This window comes from Lupinus angustifolius, chromosome LG11 (genome assembly GCF_001865875.1).
Source record: "Lupinus angustifolius cultivar Tanjil chromosome LG11, LupAngTanjil_v1.0, whole genome shotgun sequence".
In the NCBI taxonomy this organism is placed as follows: Eukaryota; Viridiplantae; Streptophyta; class Magnoliopsida; order Fabales; family Fabaceae; genus Lupinus; species Lupinus angustifolius.
Genome location: NC_032019.1, coordinates 6,885,969 through 6,895,611, shown reverse-complemented (window position 1 = coordinate 6,895,611; position 9,643 = coordinate 6,885,969). Strand labels below are relative to the sequence as shown.

The following is a 9,643-nucleotide window of genomic DNA, read 5'->3' as shown; positions in this document are numbered from 1 at the left end:
ATATATGAATAATCGCTCAAAAGCTTATATTTATAATTCACTGATTTCTTTAACAAATTATTTTATCTACTTCTTATATTTATTTTTTGTTCTTTATTTAATTGTATCTTGTTATATAGACATTTGACATGGAAATCTTCCATAAGTGTTTCTCATTTCAACAACATATGAGAAAATAGTTCTCAAAATAGCAAAGAACATGACACTCAGTGGCCAGTTTTCATCATAATCTAAGGAAATAAATTTTGGATGAGATTGATATATGTAAAATTAATATCGATGTAACTGTATATTCAATCTTCAACATATTTTTTGGCATAGAAGTAGTTATTGAAATTAAACTGACATGGAGAACTTATGGGTGTAAAAGAGGAGAATTCTTCACAGCTATAGAGGGATTTGTGTTTGCTTGAGAACTTGGATTGGAGAATGTTTAGCTAGGAGGAGATACAAAGCAACTTTACAATATCATGATGGAAATAATGATCAAGATATTTTCCCTGATCATAGGTATATTTGTAATTTGTCAAATAATGTCAAATAACTTACCATTTTTGTATTATAGTACTCTCATCTTCTTTTAGTTCATCAACTCTGCAAAAGGAATTATCACTATTATTCTTTTAGATGTTGTATTTGATCTACCTTTAATACACACACTTAAACATGACAAAACAAAGTACCATAATCGTTGTGCCCACTAACAATTAAAACAAAGTAAACCATACACAACAACATTAACAACATTAAAATACATGCTACACTTTAGGCTGAGTCTCAGGCTTTAACCACCTCCATTAACTTGCAAAAACTTTGTAGGATCGTAGGAGCTAACATATAGATTATACATGAACAGGGAAAAAGTGAAAAAGAACCACAAAAAGAAAAGAGGGGAAGAATAGGAGGGCATAAAATTTGTGTCTCCATTTTTACACAAAATACTTTCTTTTTTTGTTATTGGACTTAACATTTGATGAGTTAGCGTACTTTTACCTTGGATGAAATTAGATATGTTATATATGCTTACTATATATATACTGTAAGTATAAATATGAATGCAATATACTAGTATCTTTTTCATTGTCAAATTCAATAATACAATAACTCTTTTTTACCAACTTGGATGGTCTTTTCTTTTAGAAAATTCCCATGTCATTATTAGTTGGCATTGAAAACTGCATTCACATTTCACGAAGACTTAAGGCTTAGAATAATGGAATCTCTTACCATACAGCTTTGTATATGTTGAAGTCTAAGACCCTAATACATGCTCAAGTACTTAACCCATAGAACTGAAGAGGAATTGTACAAGTTAAAGGTTAGGTGTAGAAATAAAATATTCAAGATGACAGTGCAAGGTTGGTGTTTTATGTTTGAGTAGCAATAAAAGTGGATATTGCACGCACAACCTAACATGGGTAATTGTAAATTGTACAAATGGGTGTAAAGCCTTTTTCTTTCTTCATTAAATATATGAAAATCTTATATATGCAACATGCAAATGAGTACATGGTATGAGAAACTATGGACAAACATGGAGAGGGACATAGTCCAAGGGAGAAAAGATTATAAAAGCTAGCAGCCTTACACAAAAGATTAGATTCCTTAGTACCATTTTTTTCTCTTCCTTTTATGTTGTACTTTGGAAAGGCCAAGATCTTAGCAAATAGGGTGTAGCCACTTGTAAATTATGGTTTGCCCTTTTATGTGGAGACCCTATTGATTGGTACAATGTTAAAATAAATTTAAGTGAAGAACATTATGAATCTAGTAATTTAATAGTACTATTGATTAATATTATATTAGTGAGAGTTGGTTCATAGTTGGCATGGCTCTTCTTTTTGGAAAGTTAAATAGCAAGCAACCAAATCTCATCCAAATCAACGTGGTATAGGAGTTGGGGATTCGAGATCTCTTAAGCACAGTTTTACAGTTTAACTTTGAATCAAAGACTGTTATTACTCTCTATTTCTGGCCCCAAGGTGTATATATATATATATACTTTTCAGTAAGTTAGTAACAGTTAGCATGGTTCATGGGCATGATGAGATTATGTACTAAAAATATTATTCACTATTGTGCTTTAATCATTTATAATAACGCATGTTAGGAACTTTTTCATCATGTGCATTTATATATATATATACCTGTACGTCATACCAAGCTTCAATTATTTAAACATGCTTCTAAAGTAGTCTTATTTTCAACACTTATTTCAAAACCAAATTATTGATGTGAATAAACTATACATACAGTGTCATTCTTTAGAATACAAGAGAAGTTGAGTTTTGCTTTTTAATTTGTTGAAGATCTTATTCCTATTAAAGATTTATGATTCTTTATAAATACTTCAGTGGTTGAGTGAGGGTTTCTGTTTCTATGTTAATTCAGATGTAGCACTTTTATGTGGATTGAGATGTTGGGAATTTGTCTTAAATAGAAAGGCCTTTACCCACCTAATCACTCATCTATTAATTAGACAATTGTACCCAAATGTAACTTCCATGCAATCAACTCAGCAGTGAAAGATATTTGTTTACATTTCCCACTAACTTAAAAATCTCATGCCAAAATTCATTTGGTACAAGTCTATCATTTGTCTTAAAATGGATTCCATAAACATAACTTACATTTATATTTTACGTTAAGATATATTAAATATATAATTAATATATATAAAATTATGGTATAAAGTTGATTTGGGAAACCAACATTTCAATGTGGAAAAGAGAATATTCAGAAATCGGTTTTGACCTACCCTACTTCTCAATATTAATTGGTTTAGAAAAATAATTTCCTCTAAAGATGCTCTAAGCTTGTTGTATCATATTATCATTTTCTTTAAGCAAACTTCAGTTTTCATTAGTGATGTGACCTTTTTTTTGTCCTTGTGGATGTGGCAAAGTTAATTGCTTGGTAGTTATTAATTTTTATATATTAACAGTTTCCTTAATTCCTAGTTAACAATCCTGACCCTTCTCTTGAATATGGTAGCAAACAAAAACTCCTGTTGATATTATCTTGCTGCAAAATGGCATAATACATATTCCTCATAAAGTTTTATGAATTTGATGCAGACATACATGATTGCTAAGCATGATGAGACTTGAATTATTACTTTCAAACTTTTCCAACCCTTTTTTGGCTTCACTTTTGCCTAAATGTTAATCCTACAGGAAAACTCAGCTTTTCAATTTTGCATATGCATCACAAGAAAATGCTAGGTTCCTTCCTATTCTTTTTCCTCTTCACCATTTTCACTCCTTCTCTCTAATGTGAAAGTAATCTAAAGATATGGGGGGACCCCCTTACCCCCCTTCCCTTAGTTTGAACAATTTTATGATAAGAGAGTACCTTCTATTCCAAACTCTTTGTCCCTTGCAAGCAAATGAGTGTCTCAGAAGATATTAATGAACAGACAATAAGGCATAGGTAAGAGTACCCTTAGCACAAAACAGGTATATATAGTTCCTTTAAATCTGACATTTTGTTTGGTAAATGTCAATTCTCACTTACATAAGCCTTTTAGCTTAATTCCACATCATGGTTAATTGATTACTCAAATTATATATGTAAGGTGGGTGGATATATAAGACTAGCAACTCTAGTCCTTTTCTTTATCCAAAAATTTGTTGCCTACCATGACCAACTCACCTGCATAGGAGAGCTAAATTGGTGAAAATTTTGTGAAATGTTAGTCATAAATTACTATTATTTTCCTCACTATGGTTCATACTTGGAAGCCTATGCTTGTCGGTGTGTAGAAAATGGATAGAGGTAGCGAGAGAGAGTAGAGTCTTAGTGTCAATGTCATTCATGATAATTTGGTAATCATGGATTATTTGTAAGAACAATGAAATCAATGTTACCACCTTTTATTTTAGCCATAACAACCTAGCTATCTATTCCCTAGTACTTAATTTTGGACTCAGAACTTGTCTAAGTTTTTATGTTGATGAGAAAACACTTCGCACACTATAATGAAACTACATTACAATCTTAAGCATACCTAATCTCTAACATCAAGTTATATTCTTACTTTTGGAACCAAACAAACTATGCTTGGAGCTAGCACTAATCTCTTTGGATTTAGCTTTCAACACATGAATAGATTTTGTATAATAATACTTTGTTTGGAATGGGGAGCAAAAGTAACTCAAGATTAAACTAGGAAACTTAAAGTTGAAAAACACATAAGAAGGGTTGTTACTAGTGTTGTGAGAATCGAACTGGACCGGGTGGTCTGGCCAGTCTACTTGAAAAAACTATATTTTGTAGTCTTAACCAAATTAGGGGTTGAGCCCTTTTGAACCAGCAAAATTCTGGTCCGACTGTATTAAATACAGTTAAACCGAAATAACCCGGGACGGTTTACTTAAAATTAAAAAAAAACACTACTCTAATATTTTGTTTGACTCTAATCCAAACAAAATGGAGGGATGTTACTTCAATATAATGATATATAATTATTAATTATATAAAGTTTTGTATTTTTATATAATCATATATTCATAGATAAAAATTATTAATTATATACGAAATCACCTGGTCTAACCAGATGGTTTAGTCGATTAACCCGATTAAACCGGCTAAACCAAATATGCGAACTCTTACGGTTTGATGTCCGACTCGAATTTCACAACATTAATTGTTACTATATCTTGACCCAAAATCTTAAAACATGTGTAACATAATTATAATAAAATCTAAGGCATGATTTGTATTTAAGCTGCTTACATTTCCTATTCCTCTCAATATTCAACAATCATTGTCAAATGAAGAATCATTTATTTATCTCGGTAGCCCATGTAGTGAAAAGTTAATAACTTTTTTTCTTCTTTTATTGGGTTTTGGTGCACTCAAAAGAATCATTCTCATGAAGGTGAAACTGTCACTTTGAATACAGGTTTGGTTCACTTTTAATTCGCTTGGAGTTAAGCCATGAAAATAAAGAGCCTACCAATGTCTGTTTGGATATTTTGGCAGCAACTAAAATCCAAAAGGACTTCCAGATTAAGATAATTGAGTGCTATGTGAAGACTTTTCAATGTCATGGACTTTCCTTAAATGGTTTCAGATAGAGACATGCATTGCTAGCTTTAGAGTCACTTCTTATGAGGAATTGGAAGTATCTTTTCAAAAATATCCTTTATAGTTTCATTGTGTAGCTTATCTAAGATTTCCCGGGATTCATTTCCATGTGCCACAAACCTTCAATTAACTACGTGTCCTTGAAGCCCTGACCCTTCTAGAGGGGGCTCACATGGTTACACCTCAACGCTTTTATTACTATTTTTTATAGCTAAAGGTTTTATCTCACTTTATGGTTTAAGAACTAATTCATTTCGGTTTATATAATTGTCATTTCTAATGTGTATTACTCATATGAATTGAATTATTGATATTTTGATCTATCTGATAATTTAATTGGGCGTTATTGATATATATAAAGATACTATGATCATATATATATATATATATATATATATGAAGATGATATGCGGGACATATAAAGAGAAAATGACAAGCTCAGAATAATATGTTTAATGCTCACAGTTTAATTTGTTGTTTTTCTTGGTAAAATTAATTTGTTCTTGGATGGGAACTATATATGTGTTTGGTATAATAAATATTTTGGAATCTCATATGTGAAATGTCCATATTTGATGGAATTTTTTTACAAATTACATAAATAAATGCTACAAAAATAACATACCGGGGAATCTAAATTTGTGAATATGTGGATGTTAGGTGAGTACACTTTTTAATGTGAAATAACTTTTGATGCTATCTACTTTATAATTAATTTCTTGCTAAAAAGAATATATTTTTGAATAAAAATCACATTTTTTAAAACATTTCATATAAATCAAAAGAATTATGACATTCTTGGAATAAATTTTTCATGATGTACTAAAAGAAATTCTACAATCAAAAACAAATCTTTGACAAATACATATGCGAGAGTTAAGGAAAAGGGTATAGTTAACACTACAACAAAATTAATTATATACATTCAGGGGATGATTGGTTGTTCTTTTATTTTCCAATCTTCAGTGGACTATGATCATATTGTATTATGTATTATGAAGAGAGAATCAGTAAATAGAAAATTACAAAAGCATAGCTATAGTAGGGCACCTATTCTTTATGCAAGCTCTATTAATTTGAACTAATATTTATTTTTTCTTTCTAAAATTCAGACCTACCTTTTGGGTTTGGTGAAGGGGACCCATAGTAACTATCAATCTAGATGATCCTTCATAGGGCTGAAGGGAGTAATATCAATAGAATAGGAGGATAATTATTTGAGAAATCAGACTCGATTATTCCCTTCACATTTAAATATCTTTTACTATTATCAATTCAGCTACTAATATTAAACGATTTCATTTTTTTCCATATATAATTTGAGGGTAAACTTCCATAAAATAATAAAGTTATTACCTATGATATAAAATGTAACCAGCTCATATAATGAAAATAGTTTGAGATTTTTTAAACTCTTTATAAGCAGTAATGTTTGTTGAATTATTTAGGAAAAGTGCAGTGTACCTATCACTAACAAATTGTTTTACTTTAGATTGATTCAATCATATGGTTGGATCAAGAATCAACTAAGGTACATGTTGGTTGGAAAAATATGTTGGACAACAATCATTGTGTAACTTTTTTATTTTGATTTAAATCACATATATTCTCATTCAAGACGGGTATTTATCACTATAAATAGTATAGTTCTCTAGCAAATACTTAACACAACTACATTCTTCCCACCACACACTCAAGATTCTAAGATTTTGACCCACTAAAGTTTTCTAGCTTCATTCCAACCTCACTTTATATGACAATTTCTTTTCTTCATAAATCACTATCGCGATAATCTAAGTATAGTAAAGGTTCATATACTTTACATGTTAACCTTTTCTGCTATTGAATAGAAAGAAAGAGTTTGGAGATAATAAATAGTTAGAGTACTTGTGTGCCTCTTCCAATTGGCCAACTTGTATACCTATCATGAATTATTTCTAGCAGTTTTTTCATATAATTAGCACCATTTTTTTTTCATTTTCACCATACTCTATTTCGAACTTCCATAGTGTAAACATGCTATGAGAAAATACATTTGTAAGAGGATGATGTAAATTAAAATGGGTTATTGTTTAGGAAAAAAATTACTCTTTTTTCCAAATGATCTAAATTTTATGACGACAAGTTTCTTTTTAGGACAGTTTGCATTTTTTGTATGTGGGCTGTGTTCATAGTTTTTGTGGGCTCCGGAGACCGAACTTACTTATGGGCCTAAAATTATCCCACTTGAACTAAACCTAGTCTTAAATTTCAACTATGCTTACCAAACAAAAACTAGTAACTCCTGTTATGTTCAGACAACACCTGTAGCTCTTAAATTCGCTTGCTGGGAAAAAGTTTACCCGTCCTCTCCTTTTCTTTTTTTTCAATTACACTTAGCACTGGATAACAGGTCAACATTTGAGTAAGTTTTACCCAAAATAATTGAATGATTGAAAGGTTGGCTCAACAGTGAATTATGTTAATTCAAACTTCAAAGGTCTTGGGTTTTTATTACAATTAGATATGATAAAACAGCCGCTTAATTTGTTTTGCCCATGTTCGTATTGGCTTAACGGATAAATGGCATGCACTGCTCCTATTAAAATGGTCAAACGGGCGACTTGCAGATATTGATGGATAATTTACAAATAAAAAAGTAATATAATATAATAAAAATAAATGAAATAAAGTAGTTAAAAGATAACAAAATTAAAAAAGCTTTGGTATTTTTCTATAAAATTGATTATATCATATTACATCACAATTTTTTTTAATACATAAAATCACATAATTATATTTTTTTTCTTCTTTTTTTCTTTATATTATGCTAGCAGGCCGCCCACATTGCTCATTAGAAATGTCCGTGAGTTTTACCAATAAACGGGCCAGACAAAACGAGCAAATGAGCAAAAGTTACATGTCTTACCCTCAAAAAAATTGTGGGCTATGTGTGCAGGCCCACGAGCAATGTCCATTTTGTCATATACACCAATAATTACTTGGTAGTTTGTAGTGGCAAATCAATGGATTAGTATGCTAATGAATGGATGGATGAAAAGTCACTCATCAATTCATGTAAATCTATTTAAACTATATTTTAAGTTATCATATACATTCATATCCAAATTTAATGGATGAATTCAAATCCATTTTCATGGATTTAGATGGATGAATATCCAATCTATTTGATTTTTTATTGGAACTAAAAACATTATTGAAGAAAATCATTATTTTAAAAACTACTATCTCAACAAAACATTTTAAAAAAAAGTGATTTTTGTACTTTTTTGCAAATATTCTACAAATATGCGACGTTTAAGGTTCCACGTCTAAAGTTTTTTACAAATACTTAACACTACATCATTTACCACTTATTTAGATTACTTTTTTTGAAGAATCGATTATGGTTTAATATAAATGGTGAATGATATAGTGACAATATATAAAACTCATATACTGTCAGTGAATACATTTTTTTCTCATACTTATATATGTTATGTAGTTAAAAATAAACTTTTAATATTAACTATATACACATATCCTATAAATGATATTAATTTAATAAAATATTAAAAGTGAGAATAAGAATCATTGATGAGTTTGCTTGAATTTATTTTTCTTAAATATTAAATGAAATTGAAAATCAATGGTCATTTTTAAAATTTTGGTTTTCTGAATGAATTGGGTATTCATCTAGATGAATATATCAATGAATATCTATGAGATATAATGGATGGATTTGAACTCATCCATTATCAACATTATCAATTGAATTATATAAATTTGAATCCATTAACTATAACAGATGAATTTGTATGGATTTAATTTAGATGAATTTGGATGGATCAATAATTTTGTCATATTTTACAATTTCACCTAGTTGATTACATTTTTTTTGGGTACAAGCCTAGTTGATTAGATAACAATGAATCTGAATCATTTCTACTATTGGAGGATCCAGTATGGATAAAGATAATGATATATGCTATTTAAAAAAACGGTATATGTAATGCCCCGAAAAATACTTCTCAAAAACATTGCGGAAAAATTGGTAATTTTTTTTTGAATAAAGAGATTGTATAAAATTGTTTCCTTTTTAAAACCTTCCTTTTTCCGGGACATCACTTTAAGTAACTCGAATGCGTAAAATCAACTTATCGTTATCAAAGGATAACTTAACCTGATTCACAATTTCCTGAATAAAGTAATGCATATAATCAATTAAGTCATCTTTAGTTCATACAAACTAAATCAACAAAGACAAAAACTACATCGCCACTAACATATACAAAATCCAAAAAGAAAGGGCGAAAATGTTAATCATCGTCAAAAGACACTAAACAAAGACATGAACAACTGAAGCCGTTAGTGTTTCAAAATTCACAAAATGATAAGCAACTCCTAGTGGCTAACTCCAAAGCTAGGGTACTGCCTCTTCCTCAATTCCTCATGCCCCCTCTTGAAACATCACGGACGGGTAGCTCCAAATCCGAGCAAAGCTGTCTACCTGACGAGCACACGTCCGAAAAGCAAGCAATAGAAAAGAAGAGAAATAGAGAGAGTAAGACAT

General features: G+C 30.1%; 1 long non-coding RNA gene across 1 annotated transcript in view; it reads right to left on the bottom strand.

The window, feature by feature from the left end:
• The window catches only part of LOC109360302, an 18,737-nt gene extending 12,944 nt beyond the window's left edge, over nt 1-5,793 (bottom strand). The window contains exons 1-2 of the long non-coding RNA XR_002109154.1: nt 5,780-5,793; nt 3,651-3,654 (exon numbers count right to left, since the gene is read on the bottom strand). This is a non-coding gene — a long non-coding RNA (uncharacterized LOC109360302). The remainder of the gene's footprint in view (nt 1-3,650; nt 3,655-5,779) is intronic.